We start from the raw sequence: 18,594 nt of genomic DNA, 5'->3' as shown, positions 1-18,594 counted from the left end.
AACTTAGTATTTGGCTTGCGCTTAGGTTCCATCAGTCTGCCTACAGCTGATGATGTGGTGATCTAAGAGTTGACTGCCTCAGACCAGTGTTTTCCTGGACGCATAGTTCAGAGATGTAGGGTGGGGCCATTTCATTGATGGATTTAAACACCATCCAGTACAATTTGTACTGGATTCTTTCAGGGCACTTTAGCCTGTGAAGGTTACGAAGGTGTTCTGATATGTGCGAATGTTTTCAAATCATATTCTAAAACTAGCGGTAATTGTTTGGTTTCGGTTGACTCCTAATTTTACCTTTTTTAAATGTCTGTTCAGATGATTCTCATTTCAGAGCACAAACTGCCTCCTGTTTTTTTATTATGTTTTAGTTTTAATATTCTTGTTTTGTCCTGTCCTGCTGTTATTGATATTCTAAGTTTTGTCATCACTTTGCATAAACATTATATTTAGTGTTATAATATTACATCTGTATTAGGTAAGGCACACTGCAGGAATAATTTTAAGAACATGACCATTAATACTAAATTACCGTTTTTAAGTTTGTTATAGTTAAGAGCACTTGAAGTGAAATGACACTAAACTGCGCTATATAAATGCCATGTTAATTAAAGATTCCGACTTTATGTCCGGGTTAAATCTTCCCCAAAGGAAAAACTAAACCCTTCCACACACTTTTCCACAAATGATCATCTAGTCAATCAACACTATGAAAGTGCATTATATAAGCAAAATAAATACAAAACAATACAATAACAACACGTCAACTAACCAGAAATCAAATGGGAAAATAATTCACCGACTCCAGATATTTTCATATCAGAGGGTTCGGCTCGGTAGAACTTCTAATTGGACCTGTAAATCATACTGATCCCTCAATATAAATATTTAAAAAAATAAATTATTATTACTTTTTTCAAAAGTATTATTTTAAAATTTACAAAAAAAAATATTATTATTGAACAAGTTCTGCTTTGTAATTATTATTAGTAACTGTAGACAGTTTTAATAATGCCTTAAGAGGGCAAAACAGCTATCACACGTAATAATAATTACGAATTAATCAGAGGGTTCGGCTCGGTAGAACTCCTAACTGAACCGATAAATCCTACTGATCCCTCAATATAAATATTACATCTGTATTGGGTAATATAATTATAATTTGTTTAGCGGTCCGTCCTTTCTGCCTACCCCTTGGGGAGTTAATTAGTGAGCTAGTTAATTAATTCACTGTTAATTAATGAAATTCTCGGATCACTCATTGATAGGCAAGAGGTATTAGCGATGTAAAGAAGGTGTTTGGATTGTGGATTGCGGGTGGTGGGTGTGATTGGTGATTGTGTACGCTGCGTGTTGTAGTTATTGATGACTTTTTAAGTGGCCATTAATCAGCGGTCATGGAGAATACTCGTGATTCTGCCTTTCTTAACGCTGTCGATTTGTTTACCCTGTCGTCCAGTTATGCAATGCGTACATTAGCCAACGTCGGTAATTAGACAAAGTTTATGGTGATGCTCAACACGTTTTATTTTTTGTTATTTCTACGTATTTATTGATGCGTAAACATGTAAGTTAGCGCAAAAATAATATATTTTATAAAATGTTACGAAACGGAAGTTAAAATTGTTAACCGAATGAGAGCCCCCGAGGTGATATTTCAATGAAATGTAATATTTAAGACCAGTGAACCCCGCAATGCTTTGAAAAAGTTATATAAAGTCATGGAAAGTGATGAAACAAAAACCTTATTAACTTGGTTAAGTAGGTTAGGTTAGGTTAGGTTTAATTTTTTTTTTCATCGTCTGTAATGACTTTATATCACTTTTTAAAGGTGTGTTGAATTGTCGATGTGTTGATTTATCATGGAACCATATTTATATACTGTAATTTGCTGTATTTGTTTATACAGGGTGTCCGGAAACTCGTAGTACAAGCGGGAAACTGGTGAATCTACATCACATTTGGAGTCGATTTTGTAGTATATTTTTTTTTATTTGAGCTTTCGTTATCGAGTAAATCGAGTTTGAAGTTGATTTTTTTTTTTTTTTTTTTAATCTAATTTTTATAAATTATTACTGAAGATCAAAGTACCCAACTAATTAAAACTATTTGAAAGTAAAACAAATGAAGAAACTCGGATTTGAAGCATTATTTTGAAATCACCCTTCATTTAACCCGGTGTAATCATAAAATATTTCTGCTCTGCAGGGTTAAAACATCTGTTATTCAACCCTAAACACCAGAAAAAACTTTAACCCTAAAATAGCCGAAAAATTTTTTTTTTTGGTTTTTTTTTTTTTTTTTGATAATGCTCAAATCAAAAAACTTTATGTTTTTTTGGGTTCCCCATGTGGTGTAGATTCTCCAGTTTCCCGCTTGTACTACGAGTTTCCGGACACCGTGTATAAAAAAAATTATATACTTTTTTTATTTTATGTGACATTTTATTTATTTCAAATAAGGAATTATTCAATTTTTCCAAAGAAAATTTCACATTTCAAATTTCATCTCAATGACGATTCTTTTTTCAAACTTTCTCCAGACAGTTGAAAACCTGCGAACAACAAAGTTAAAATAAACACGACGATTTTGAACACGACATCTTGAAATGGAAACGGAACGTACAAACGAATTTGCAGACAGACGAACTGGAAAACGGCTGATTTAAAACAGGACTTTGTTAGGTTAGGTTAGGTTAGGTTAGGTTATAAAAAGAAAAATAAATACGTCGATTTCATATTTGAAAAATAATTTATGCTGAACGGAAATATCGATAATTTGCGCGCTATTGCTTGAAATAATAAGGTAGTTGCTTTATGGTTATTTTTAATGTATGTGATAAGGTTTTTACGCATAGCACAAAACAAATTATTATGAGCAATAATTATTCACCTGAAATACCCATAAAAATTGAAAAACTCGAAAAGTAAAAAATAATCTAAATATAAATTTCCTACAAAAAAAATGGTTGTTTTCAGATGAAAAAATAAGAGCAGCTGCGCGCCAAACATTTGTACACGATTGACATTTGTCATATGAGAACGGGTCGCATCTACGACTCGTTCTTGAGTTCGACAGCTCGGCTGTGGAACGATTTGCCGGCTGATTTCCTTCCTCCTACAACATGCGTCTCTTCAAGAATCATGTTCACTTCTTCCTCTCATCAAAAAGACCCATCACAAAGCATCCCCAGAGATGACAGAGGCCCTAAGGGAAATTATTTTACTCAGGTTCTCCTGTGATGACAGAGATGACAGAGGCCCTAAGGGAAATTATTTTACTCAGGTTCTCCTGTGATGACAGAGATGACAGAGGCCCTAAGGGAAATTATTTTACTCAGGTCCTCCTGTGTGGAGTTAATGTAAAAAAAAGCTGATCGACAGTCAAAAGGCTGAGGTTTCAATTCCTGTCCTCAGCATTTATTCATTTATTGCTTATATTAATCTGTTAATAATAATATTTGGCTAATTTATATAGCGCTGTTTTCGTGAGAAATCACCTCAAGGTTGCTGTACAAATATATTTCTTAAATAGTTAATACTAGAACTACTGACTTAAAACTAGTGACTAAGTCTGAGACTTATATCTAGTGACTTACGACTAAGAAGAAGTCGGGGACGCCCGAGGAAGACATGGCACGATCAAGTGAATCAGATACTCGAGTCGGGCCATGTCAAGAGTCAGAATAATAGAAGAGTATGTATGAGACGATGTATGAATGTGAATGAGGCAAGGAGTGTGTGCCAAGACCGAGTTGTTTGGCGGTCCGTCCTCTCTGCCTACCCTTGCGGGGAAACGGCGTGATGGTTAGTTAGTTAGTTAGTTAGTTAGTTACGACTAAGGCCTAAAATATATATTTACATATGTAGAAACTGAAGGTGGAAGGTGGAAAAGGAGGAAATTCTTATATTAGGGTGTCTTTAAAATTAGTTTTTATTGTCAGCTGGAAATATATCTTAAATGGATGAATGAAATTAATCGTCGATCTTTAACGCATTTAAATGATTCATCTGCCAACAATTAAATCGATTGACGTGTTATGTTATCGCTGATATTGTCCATTGTCCGTTGGTATGCAAGTCAATAGCATTTTGACTTTATCATAAGTAGTTGAACGGAATCGCTAGAGAATGTATGTGTGTGAATCAACAATTACGGTATAGCAAAAGGAAAAAAATGCAATATTTGGATAGAATGACGGATTTATGGAAATGAGTGTCTGAAAAAGTGAGTGAATTTGGATCTGTTATGTTTTATACAGGGTTTTCCAATAAGAGGTGTTATTTCAATATTCAATCGTAAAAGATCAATGGTTTCGTTGCTTGTGTGGCACGTAGCGCCGTCTTGTTGAAAGTAAACGTTGTCCAGATCAATAACATTCAATTCCGGCCATAAAAAATCATTAATCATCTCTCAATAGCGATCCATTCACCGTAACTGTTGCTCCAGCCTCATTTTCGAAAAAGTAAGGTCCAATGACTCCGCCGGACCATCAACCGCACCAAACAGTCACACGTTGAGGATAGAGAGGCTTTTTAATAATAACTCTTGGGTTTTCAGAGACCCAGATGCGACAATTTTGCTTGTTGACGAAGCCACCGAGGTGGAAATGGGGCTCATCACTCAAGATGATTTGCATTTGATTCACTCAAGTGAATTTTAATACTTTCAATGCGTTGTTAAAGCGTGTATCATTTTTATTAATGGCGTAGTTTCTACATGTCAAATGTCAAAAAATGACAGCTTCAAAAGTAACATCTACCGAAATAGCGGGCTATTAAAAATAATACCTCTTATTGGAAAACCCTGTAGTTGAAGGCAATCGCTAGAGAATGTATGTATGTGAATCATCAATTACGGTATAACAAAAGGAAAAAAAATGCTATATTTGGATAGAATGACGGATTTATGGAAATGAGTGTCTGAAAAAGTGAGTTTTTAATTTGGATCTGTTATGCTTCTTAGTTAGTTTGCACCCGGAAAAATCACTTTAATTTTAATTACAACATTTTTTGTTAATTTCTAAAATATTTGATAAGAATGATTGTTTATAAAGGTAATGTTTGTAATGTAGAGAAAGCAGAAAGCAGTACCTGGTAAAGATATAACGCGTACTGTTTGCCGTCTGTCACGGGGGAATGGTATTTAGTCTAAACACTTATGGCTTGTTTCGGTGTCAGTTGACTCAAAAGTGTCAACGTCAAACTGTCACACGCCAAACACCACACACCACACACCGTAGCGTCCCTCTTAAACATAAACAGGGTTGCCAAAAAATAAATTAGTTTTTTTTTAATATTACATTTTTACCAAAATCAATTACTAACTATTCAATTCACCATAAAACTTAGTTTAGGTTAGGTATAACCAAACCAAATACACCAAACCATCTCCTCCATCCGACTGAATAAAGCCCGCGCATCCCCAATTTCTAACGATTTATAACAAGCTTCTCGTTAACTCTTCTAGTTTTTTAAAGTTCCAAATAAGTAATTTTTTTAAATAATTCATTTATTATGCCCAAACGTTAAGTATATGAAATTCCGTCGAAAAAAAAAATCGCATATTAAGCTCCAAAAATTATTAAAAACACGTTTTATTGTGTTATAATATGTTATAGGAGTGAAATCAATCAAAGTGTATCTTTAAATGCAACTAAAAGCATTTTTCGAAAGATGTTTGCTCTATTTAAAATGAGTCGTGTTTTATTAAAAATTTTCACCATTTTCGCTTAATTATTATCGTTTTTTAATATTAGCGCGCTCCCTCTAACATTCGTATTTACATATCTCCCTTTCAAACCATCTTTGAACGCTTACTACGGGGCCTTATCTTGTGATTCGATGCTTTTCAGGCTTGCTATTGGCCGATTAATCACAGCATGGGATTTGATCTATGACTTCATGCTCTGTTTTATATTGTAGGGAATTTGTATTTACTAGGCTTTCCAAGTTAGATATCGAAATTTGAGGAAGATTTGTGTAATTTACTCGTAGGTGGTGTTATTCTTACGGTATGAATACATTTGAGCGAGCCGAGCCACGAATTACGGGAAAGTAACAAAGCAACTGCAAGCGGCGTTTCGCGTCGTTTGCGGTTGATTCGTTCCTTTCTCATAAGTCAAGGTTTAGTTCGGCAGTTCGGCTCGCGTATGTATACGTAGCATGAGATTGGTTTAGGCGTTAGATGGCTAATCTATTGTTATTATATATTGACGTTCTTGCTTCATTATTCGACTCTTGACCCTGATGAAGTCAAGCATTTGATCCAGTTTATTGTATCATAATATATTCCTCGATTTTCTCTGACTTATTCTTCTAATCACTTACGTAGGTACAAATTTAAATTATGCACTACACATTGCGGATTATGTACAGATGATGTATGAATGTGAATGAGGCAAGGAGTTTGTGCCAAGAACGAGTTGTTTGGCAGTCCGTCCTCTCTGCCTACCCCTGCGGTGAAACGGCGCACAGTGGCTGAAAATCGCCTTTCATAGACATAGAGACTTGAATTTTCAAGGGTATTTTTTTTGGCTAGAAATGTATTCTGCTGATCATTACTATGCTATAAAATTTTGTATGAAGCAATTGCGTGTACAAATGAACAAGTTATCATTTTTTTAAGAAAAAATTGTATGGCACTGACATTAAAAATGAGGCTATCTCTGGAATCATAAGTTTGGCCATTCTATCCTTACACACAGATATACTACTATTTATTTGTATTTTTTGCGCTTTTTTTTTAAATCCTCAAAGTTGGAAAAAAAACTTTTTTTATATTGATGATTCATTTTAATGCTTAATTTTTTTACATATGAGTATGCTTTATCTAGTTTATAATATTTTATTTTTCTTAAAAAAATGATAACTCTTTCATTTGTACACGCAACTGCTTCATAGGAAATTTTATAGCATAGTAATGATCAGCAAAATCCATTTCTAGCCAAAAATACCCTTGAAAATTCAAGTCTCTATGTCTATGAAAGGCGATTTTCAGCCCACTGTGCGGCGTGATGGTTAGTTAGTTAGTTACATTGCGGATAATAATAATAATACTTGGATGACTTGTATAGCGCCGTTTTTGTGCAAAAGCACCTCAAGGATACCTAGTAATATTATATTAAATTTCTCATTTTGACAACCCTTGCACACGTGTTGCCTGGCTTCTGTTCTCGGACACCTAATTCTCTGTTTAATACCTTGTGGGACATTACACCGCGGCAGAATGTATAATTAGCTACAGAAAGACATCCACCACTGACTGTGTCAAAACTTATCTCGGCTCATATTTATGTTTGCGCTAACTTTTTCACAACAAAACAAAAAGGGGAAATAATGGAAACCCCATTGGGAATAGGGAAAATCTTGGGAATTTATGTAGGTGGCTACCTACCTACTTAATCGAATTATCGAATTGAATAATTCTAAAATATTTATAAATATACAGGGTGTATCGGCACGTACCCGACAAACTTTAACCAGCTATTCCTTAGCATATTTGGAGTAAAAAATCTTATGTGCACTTTGCTGTCCGGTAACGTTTTTTTTTAATAAAAAATTTATTATTCATATTTTCACCACATGTCACCACTGTTTTATCCTTTGATAAAGTTTGAAAACCCATCTGGCAAATATTTTATTCGAATTCCGTTGAATAATGCACGTGTGTACCTATATTGGCGCACGTTTACAGTCACAACGAAATAGCACGGCACCATTCGTCTCATTTTTAACTATTATTATTTAGTGTGTGCGAAAGAGCGAAGACGCTTTTTGACACACTTGCTTATAACAGCTGTTTAACACGAAACGCAATGCCAATGACAGTGATGTAGTGTGGAAATTTTATTTTTTTTTGTTTTTAATTGAAAAAAAAATGCTACCGGACAGCAAAGTGCCCATAACATTTTTTACTCCAAATGTGCTAAGGAATAGCTGGTTAAAGTTTGTCGGGTTAGTGCCGATACACCCTGTATATGGGATATTTTTAATTGTTTTTCAAAATGATATCCATTTAAACTACAATTAAGTAGTTTGTCAACAGGATGTACATGTTCAATTCCAATGTAAATATATATTTTCCGACTTTATGTCCGGGTTATATCTTCCCCACAGGAAAAACTAAACCCTTCCACACACTTTTCCACAAATGATCATCTAGTCAATCCACATTAAGGCGATGCACTACGTAGTAATGCAAAATCATGTGTTTTTGGTTTGAAAATTTGGTCGCCTAGAAATGTTTGAGATGCTTTAATTAAATACTGCGAGTACAATACATCTTGGCCTTTGAAATAATCGAGTATTTTTTAGATAAGTCTTTTTATAAGCCCAGAAAAAAATAATGTAAAGGACTTTGAAAACTGCTTTAAAGTTCAAAATATCCTACTTATGAACCCATTTTCGGTTAAGATTTTATTGTATAATGTGGAAAATTAAGTTATTTATAAAATGATCCGAAAAAAAAAATAAAAGGCACTTTTTGGCCATGTTTTTTTCTCGGATAAATCAAAACAGGCGGATGGTGTTAAGCGGGAATTTAAACCTTATCGCCATCTCCGTACAGCCTATTATTGATAGCGGCTTGATTTAAAATATTACACGACGTATTGCATCGCCTTAAGCATAATAAATACAAAACAATACAAGAACAACACGTCAACTCACCAGAGATCAAATGGGAAAATAATTCACCGCCTCCAGATATTTTCATATCGGAGGGTTCGGCTCGGTAGAACTTCTAATTGGACCTATAAATCCTACTGATCCCTCGATATAAATATTTAAAAAAATCTTTCGTAATCCTGCATGTATTTAAAATGAATGATTTTCGCATTTTTATGTATAAATTCTTTGACAGATCTAATACTCCTAAATTTAGAATGAGAGAGCTATGTATAATGTCAGTAGCCGAAATAACAAATGGTAATATTTTTATAGTCTGAGAATGCCAAATAAATTTACTCTCATTTCATAAATTTGTGTATTTTTCAGATTATTATTATTGACACACAAAATCTAGAATAATACTAAATCTACATGTTAATAAATGGCTCATAACCGGGGTTTCTAAATATTCGCACATTTCAGAACACCTTCATAACTTTCACTGGCTCAAGTGCCCTGAAAGTATCCAGTACAAATTGTGCTGAATGGTGTTTAAATCCATCAATGAAATGGCCCCACCCTAGATCTCTGAACTAATCGTCACATAAAATAGTGTTATTTATTATGATTTTACAATTTTTATCAACTATTGGTTAATGTAGCGCTAAGTTTTGAGATATTTTCAAAAGCGCAATCTCCGAACATAGAATCTGAACTGCGCGTTAGTTCCATCAACCTCGCGATACTTGTTCGTTGCTGGTCTAGTTATTATGAATCCTAGTCGTAAGCAAGCTGTATTTATTATCTATATAAATAAAAATATTAATCCTCATTTGTTCAAAATCTCAAATCTCCGATAGTTCTTCACCGATTGCTTTGAAATTTTGACACAACTTTGCATTCAAATACAGGTGTGTTTTTATATACCATGCTTTTTTGAAAAACAGCGCCATCTGTTGGACGTAAAAGCAACACGCGCTATTGTTTCTCCATCTGCACAGACAGACTGAGTTTAATAAATATATTTGTACATCGCCCTTGAGGTGATTTTCACGAAAACGGCGCTATATAAATTAGCTAAATAGTACAGGGTTTTCCAATAAGAGGTGTTATTTTGATATTCAATCGTAAAAGATCAATGGTTTCGTTGCTCGTGTGGCACGTAGCGCCGTCTTGTTGAAAGTAAACGTTGTTCAGATTAATACCATCCAATTCCGGCCATAAAAAATCATTAGTCACCTCTCGATAGCGCGATCCATTCACCGTAACTGTTGCTCCAGCCTCATTTTAGAAAAAGTAAGGTCCAATGACTCCGCCGGACCATAAACCGAACCAAACAGTCACACGTTGAGGATAGAGAGGCTTCTCAACAATAACTCTTGGATTTTCTGAGCCCCAGATGTGACAACTTTGCTTGTTGACGAAGCCACCGAGGTGGAAATGGGCCTCATCACTCAAAATGATTTGCATTTGATTCACTCAAGAGAATTTTAATAATTTCAATGCGTTGTTGAAGCGTGTATCGCTCCATTTTTATTAATAGCGTAGTTTCTACTTGTCAAATGTCAAAAAATGACAGCTTTAAAAGTAACATCTACCGAAATAGCGGGCTATTCAAAATAACACCTCTTATTGGAAAACCCTGTATTATTATTACTAGGAAGTTCTGGAAAGGATAAAGGTATGAGGGGTGAGTAAGAATCTGGGAGTCACTGGGTCCAGGAGTGACAGACGTGTAAATCCATCCCTCCCACTGCGGTGCAAGGCGATGGGTCCTGCTGGAGAGGTCAAAGGGTCTCCCTCAACCAGTCTCTCCCGATTTAATCCGAATAAGTGAATAGACGCATACGCTCCCAAGACCTAAACAAACCTCACCCTATGAACCCGGGCACTAAGTCACCAAACGTAGGGGACCACTTGGGGTGCCCTATGGCAGAGGTTATGGTTGTCCAATAAATGGTTTGGCGGTACCTGTACCCTCCTCCTAAATCACTTCAAATCGGTAATATAGTAAAATGTTTACTCGAAACACAATTTACAATTTCATATTCTTCAATAGGGAATTCTCGTGCATTTTGTAAATAATTTATTTCAATAAAGATAATTATTTTATTAATTGCCTCTTTTTTTTCTTTTTTTTAAATGCATTTTCAATTTTTTGTAGTTGTTTTAAAAATTGCGTGCTATTTCGGCTCTGAAAACGGTCATGCGCCATCTTGACCGCTACGTCACAAGTGCTACGTCTCTCCTTTGCCGCCGCCGCCGCCATCGGTTTGCAGGATCTACTCAGGCCGGTCAACAGTGACATCATCGTTCGCCCTTGAACGCTTGATCAATCACCGGGCGTTTTTAGCTGCATTGAAATATTTCTTTCGCGCCTGTTTTTAAAGTCATTATAACTTTAATAAATGATTTTTGAAAATTATAAAAACTATGTATTCTTGTGTCTAAAGTGTTTCTACATGTGAATAATTAATAATAAGTGATTTTTTGGTGTGAAGAGAATTCCCTATTGTATCCACCATTTAGGAGTTCGTTTTACGGAAGAAGAGTGAAGAAAGAGTTCGCTAGCTAATGCGCTGTAACGAGTAGGTAGATATGCCATAATTCACTGAGGTAAACGGCAAATGGCACGAGCCGAGCCCACCTAGGAGGACATAATTGTGCCATTAATGAATGCCGGAATGCTCCACTAAGTGCGGGAATTCATCTGGAACGCATTCGCATCCAGAAAACCCACACTGCACACTTTTGAGTCACATTCATTATTGGGTCTATTTTGTCTCCGGGACGTTGCCTTTTTAAATGTGGAGAATTATTTACAAATCTTGGTTTTGGAGTAAGGAATACGTTACAAGGATCGTCTCGGACTCAGAGAAGGTAATATTTAACTCTAACCATATTAAAAGGAAAGGAAAATGCTTAATTAACTTAGAAATGATGGAAATCACAGTCAGTTATTTATTTATTTATTAATTTACGGACAATATATCCATTAAAACCATAATATTGACACGAATAAGAAAACATAGATGACAGTGAATGGAGAGTACATAAATGTGAAGGGCAAAGACAATGTAAAATAGAAAATGTACATATAGAAAATAACTACAAGTCAGAACATCAATAACGATTAAGTTGTGAAAAATTACACATTACGTATCGCTTTTTGAAAGTCATTTAGACTTACACCAAAAAATTCAATGCTCTGACTTGAGTTTACAAGTCTCGACATTCTGGACAAAGAAGAATGGTACCCATAGTTAGTTGAGTGGTGATTGAGGAACAACAATTCATTATTTCGGAGTCTACGTGATGGGATGTTGAATTGAATTAGTTGTAACAGTTCAGGTGAGTCGGTTATACTGTTGATTATTTTAAATATGCAAATTAGATCGGAGTCTTTTCTACGTTTTTCTAAAGATGATAGGTTTAAAGTTTGTTCAATTCAAAGTTAGTTATATCTCATTCCCTTAACTAATCCCTAATGATAATAATATTATTTATATAGCTCCGTTTTTGTTAAAAATTACGTCAAGGGCGGTTCATAAATATATTTATCAACAAATAAATACAGCTTGCTTACGACTAGGATTCATATTAACTAGTGACTTACATCTAAGAATTATTTCTAGTAACTTACGACTAAGAGTCATCTTCTTAAAAGGACCCTCCACCCAGTATCCCAAAAATGATATAGGCCCCCTATAGAGTTAATGTAATGGAGCCAATTTCTCCTTGACTTTCATTGATTTGGTATATACAAAACATTTCATGGGTGTTCAAAAATTATTACATGATGTTTTTAACCATTTATTATTTAAAAAATGATCTATTTTATTATTAACTATATACTATACAACATATTAAAATCTTAACTTCTTTTCAATGTTTTATAATAAGCCATATTCTCAAACTTTATTGTTTGGTTTCGGTCGCCTCCTTATTGTACCTTTTTAAAGATTCTCATTTCAGAGCACAACTGCCTCCTGTTTTGTATTATGTTTCAGTTTTAATGTTCTTGTTTTGTCCTGTGCTATTGTTATTCTTTGTTTTGTCATCGCTTTGTATAAACTGTATATTTAGTGTTATATTATTACATCTGTATTGGGTAAGTCACAATGTATGATGTATGAATGATTTTATGAACATGACCACTAATACTAAATTACTATTTTAAGTTTGTTATAGTAAAGCGCACTTGAAGTGAAATAACACTAAACTGCGATATATAAATGCTGTGTTATTATTAATATTATTATCAACTACTACACAACTAAACAGGGTGTCCGGAGGTAAAATGCACTAACTTCGGGGGTGATTCTTCATGTTTTTAGAAGTAGAAAAATTGTGTAAGTTTTTTCGCAATTCCTACGTTTTAAGGAAGTTTTTAGGTAAAAAAAGATTAATTATTTGTATGGGAAAATAAATATTCTTCTATAGGAAAAATATTGTATGGGGAAAAAAAATTCGAAAAAAGTTAGAATCACCTCCCGAAGTTTGTGCACTTTTTGACAATTTTTTATTTGTTACAATATTTTACATTTCATAGTACAATCCAGTAATTTTGGCCTCACTTTACTAGTTTACTAGTACTTTACCACTGTACTAAAGTACTTATGTACTAAAGTACTTATGTACTTAGTACTTAAAGTACTTATGTACTTTACACACTGTATATACGAGTATAATGCATTTGACCAAAAAAACGTGGTACTGCGTTAGAATGTACATTAATAATAAATAATAATAAAAATTGGATGACTTGTATAGCGTCGTTTTTGTGCAAAATCATCTCAAGGGCGCTGTACAAACTTATTATATATTTCTACAGTGATCTATGTTATCACTTAACTATTTATGGAGAAAATATACAGTACAATACTTATCTGGTAGGTCACTTGAGATTAACACTTAATTAACATTTTCTAATCGTTTATTAGCGAAATTTAGATACAGGATTTAGGACACAATTGGAAAATTGAATATAACTGGACTTTCTCTTAGGAATGGTATATTTAATTTAAGGATACGACAGCTTGCTTTACTTATTTATATTTATTTATTTATTCAAACGCCACATAATGGCTTTTACAATACAGTGATAATCGAATTACAAATGTACAGTGGTAAACAGGATAATAATAGCAATAAAATAAAGAACAATTAACGTGTAAGCAAAAACACTATTGCAAGTGATGCAGTTATTAATATAAGTGCAGTAATACAATGCATAATTCAAAAGAAATATATACCAGTGTAACAATAGTTGAACTACTTTATACTAGGTTTATATAAGACCTGTTATAATTCGAAGTATGTGGTGTCTATGATAATAGTCAGTAGTGAGTTTATTGTCACCCACAAAATTAATTGTACTTGAAATAGCTGAGTAGGCATCGCAACTTGGAATTAACAATTCAGGGCTGTCAGCAATTCAATGATACTTATGGATAAGAAATAATAATTTTTAATAAAATAATACATATATGTTAGCTAACACTATAAGATATCAAGGAGCTATGCATAAGAATATTATCATTCCTGTTATTTATTATGATGTGTTTGAGATATGTTATTATAGCCTTCTTATAACTATATTTCGTGCAGTTGAACACATCTACTGCTTCTGAGAAAACAATGCCAACTGCATGCAATTTAGGTATAAGCGAGTACCTATCTAAATAACTCAGTCCTGATATTTTTGTTGCAATTAAAAAGAGTTTTGGATCGACTAGTTCTTATATGTATATGGAAAGTAATTAGACTTAATATATACTTAATGTCAATGGTAGCAGATGTCGGGGACGCCCGAGGAAGACATGGCACGACCAAGTGAAACAGATACTTGAGTCGAGCCATGTCAAGAGTCAGAATAATAGAAGAGTATGTATGAGACGATGTATGAATGTGAATGAGGCAAGAAGTGTGTGTCAAGACCGAGTTGTTTAGCGGTCCGTCCTCTCTGCCTACTCCTGCGGGGAAACGGCGTGATGGTTAGTTATTTAGTCTGTACAGACAGACAATTCACCATACTTACGTCGTAGGTCACTTGAGATTAACACTGTGTATTTTTTATTAGAGAAATTTAGATACATTTAGCAAGCAGAGGACATATTTGGAAATGGCATTATTATATGTGAAATTTATTTAATGATATACTCGTACATTTATGTTCTATGAGCATGTTTAGGAGAAGAAAGGCAATATTTTTGTTTGGCGGTACAACAGTACAAGGATTTGGTTAGAATTTATCTTCCTAAATGTGATTCGTCTTTTGTCACGCCTCCACCCCCACTTCAACATCTTATAATATAATGTTCACTTATTTTTCATCCATTTTTTCTAATGTTGAGTAAAAATATGTTTTTAAGGAACGGTTTTTCCGAAACCGGTCGGCATTAATATAAAAAAAATATTGCGGTTCAAACTAAGTAATATTGACAGTAAAAATATATAAGTTTGTGTTGTGTTCGCACAAACAGTTCTTCAACTCGTCGCGGAAGGAGTTTTATAAATAATTGGTTCTTTATATTAATCAGGGATTCATTAATACTCCGTGTATTATATTGGTGACTCGATAGTCGACCTAACTAGAAGCTGGCTGATTGGAATCTGAAACAGTGAGTTTCTCTGGGAGACTTTGTACTGGCCCTGGCGACAACTGGCCACTGGCTCCATCTAGCGGACTTCCCCGCAAGCTCTATGCACTGCCATCTGTGCGTGCATCTACAAAGCTTCCTAACAGTTGGTTTTATACCACTTTAATTTTAATACACTCTAACTGTTTCGGAAGCACCCTTCCTTCGTCAGGAAAATATTAAAGTGGTCTAAAACAAATTTATCTATTTTTATTGTAAATTATGACGAGCCACAAAGTAAATGCTTATTACAAATATAAGTAATATTGTTTAATTTATTTACCTTTAAATTTAATAACATAGTTTACCTAAGTGACCTAAATATCGACTAATATCTAATATTTTCAGGAGAGAGGAAATAGTATTTTTTTCCTTTGAACATTGTGGGGATTCCAGACCTTTTATTTTGACCTAACTTAGTTTCACATTGTCATAGGACAACCATCTTTATACCTCTGTGTAGATACTGAAATAACTAAAAAAGGTCTCACACATAACTCATTTTCACAAAAAAACTGGACATCCGACCTTTGACTTCTGAGGTACAGATAATATTAATAATATTTGGCTAATTTATATAGCGCCCTTTTCGTGAGAAATCACCTCAAGTGCGCTGTACAAATATATTTCTTAAATAGTTAATACTAGAACTACTGACTTACATCTAAGACTTATATCTAGTGACTTACGACTAAGGCCTATATCTACTATCTTAATGACATATATACGAGTATTTACATATTTAGCAACTTACAACTAAAATTAATATTAACAATCTAATCTTACTAACGCCAGAAGAAGAAGGAAGTTCCATTATATTAGAGTGTTTTTATTGTTAGCTGGATATATATGTTAAATGAATGAAATTAATGAATAAAATCAATCGTCAATCTTAAACGCATCTAGATGATTCATCTGCCAACAATTAAACCGATTGACTTGTTATGTTCCCGCTGATATTGTCCATTGTCCATTGGTAGACAAGTCAATAGCAAAATTCAATGAACGGAATCACTAGAAAATGTAACAATTACGGTATAAAAAAATGAAAAAAAAAAAATATTTGGATAGAATGACGGATTTATGGAAATGAGTGTCTGAAAAAGTGAGTTTTTAGTTTGTATCTAAATTCTGTTGGGCTGGTTATCCATTTCAATTCCATAGGAAGTTTATTCCAAGCCTTAGGGCCGGATACTCCGAATGCACGATCACCAAACTTAGTGTTCGGATTTCGCTTAGGCTCTTTCAACCTTCCAATTGCAGATGATGTCGCTGATCTAAGAGTTGACTGCCTTAGACCAGTATTTTCCGGAATGCATAGCTCAGTAATAATAAGATTCCTGATGGGTTGATTCTCTCGTATCGCCCTGGTGAACGTCCTCCACATAGAATAGAAACGTCGCTTAGAATGGTTTCATCCATGTTTAATGACCAGATCTGAATGGCTAAGTATTTCCCAACCTTCACTTTACCATCTCTTTCCTCTTCCCAATCCCTAATTGGGGATGCCACAGTATTACTAGCTCCGGACGGTTGAGATCAGTTGGGCCCAAAGTTTGCAGGCGGCTAAAAACGGAACTAAAGTCGCCGTTTCATTTGGTTGTCAAAATATTTTCAGTTTCTTAAAACTTTTCTGTTTTTCCGAAAAGTTATATAAAAAGTGAACACATTCCACACAGAGCACGTGAGCTGTCCCCAACAACAAAAGGGCAAATTAAAGTGTATCAAATCAATTCTTAGGGTTTTTTTTATGTGACACCTCACAAGAGTGTCCCTGCCTGTGCAGGGTAATAATTTATTAAGGTTTTCACATCAATGTTCAAGGGTTGGGAAGCAATTGCTACGTTATTATCGACTGTACTGTACACGGAGACAAATAAGTATTGCTAATTTATTGAACATCTCTTAAAATTATTGGTAATCCGGTTAAGAGGAAGTTACAAGCCAAAAATGTGAATATTCTTGGTATACCTTATATTGTAGGTAATAGGCATTCAAATCGCTTGACAAACGGAGTCTAGAATCGTTCAATTTGAAGCATAAAACTGGTTTTTATTTATTTTGTAAATAATTTTATAAGAAAGCAAAAAATGTAATCAATTAAAACTGTCATAGTTAATCTTAGCTATAATACTGTATTTTTTTAAAGTTGTTTCCTTTACGCGTTCATACATTTCTATTGAAAAAAATTTTTTTTTAGTAGTTTACATTTATATTTTTTATTAAGTAATTTATTATTTTATTTGTATTCTACTCGAGTGAAACGATAGGAAAACCTTCAATTTATCTAAAGCATATTTTTTAGTATTTATAATATCCACCAATTCGTTATAAAGATTAATCAAAATAGTGATTTAGTACTAAGCTTCGCCTTAAAAACGGAATTGCAGGCCCTTCTCTGATAAACTTTTAGTAAATTCCTAATACATCGGAACGCGCTTTCCAACACGTATTCATCTGCGTTTGCCTTCATAATATCCAATGACGAAATGTGGAAATATTACGATTTTTATGAACACGTATTAACCGCCATCGTGATAATAAATTTGTATTTTACTAAAAGTTTATTAAGAAACCTGTCAATTCGTTCTCGCCTACAATATCTTTTTTTGTTATTTTTTGGGGTGTTATGCCGTGTAGCGCTAACTTCTTCTTTAGACAACGTTTCGGACAGCAGAAGATGAAGTTAGCGCAACAAGGCATAACACCCCAAAAACAAATAACAAAAATACTTTTGGCCGTGAAAATCTTAAATCATATTTGCCTACAATCCCGTTTTTAACCAGATTACAAATAATTTGAAGAGATTCTTAATGAATTAGCAATAAGAAATATTAGTATTTTTTCAGTGTAATTAAAACTAAAGTAATCGAATAATACGTAAACATTTCTATTGTTTACCGAAAATTTTTCGAATCCATAAAACCCATGAAAGAGAAGAATGCGAATTTTACGCAATTACTGCAATCTAATAAACTCCTGAAAAATGTAAAAAAGTATAAAAAAATGGGCTCGTCCGGGAATTGAACCCGGGACCTCGCGCACCCGAAGCGCGAATCATACCCCTAGACCAACGAGCCAACTGCCTGCACCGCGCTATTTACTAATCTGTTTCAATTATAAATTTCACATAAAATCGTGACTCTACATAGAGTACGTATAGGGTTTTCCAATAAGAGGTGTTATTTTGAATAGCCCGCTATTTCGGTAGATGTTACTTTTGAAGCTGTCATTTTTTTACATTTGACAAGTAAAAACTACGCCAAAAAATGGAACGATACACGCTTCAACAACGCATTGAAATTATTAAAATTCACTCGAGTGAATCAAATGCAAATCATCTTGAG

At 34.1% G+C, this 18,594-nt stretch overlaps 1 protein-coding gene and 1 non-coding gene across 2 annotated transcripts in view; one reads left to right on the top strand and one right to left on the bottom strand.

Moving 5' to 3' along the window:
* The window catches only part of Ogg1 (8-oxoguanine DNA glycosylase), a 427,234-nt gene that overhangs the window by 244,001 nt on the left and 164,639 nt on the right, over positions 1–18,594 (top strand). The gene's annotated exons all lie outside the window — the stretch shown is intronic.
* Positions 18,256–18,327, bottom strand: TRNAP-CGG (transfer RNA proline (anticodon CGG)). Its single transcript has one exon. It is a non-coding gene; the product is annotated as a tRNA-Pro (tRNA).

This window comes from Hesperophylax consimilis, chromosome 22 (assembly GCF_061612785.1).
Source record: "Hesperophylax consimilis isolate HC1 chromosome 22, BYU_Hcon_1.0, whole genome shotgun sequence".
Lineage (NCBI taxonomy): Eukaryota > Metazoa > Arthropoda > Insecta > Trichoptera > Limnephilidae > Hesperophylax > Hesperophylax consimilis.
This window is presented reverse-complemented; position numbering and strand designations above follow the sequence as displayed.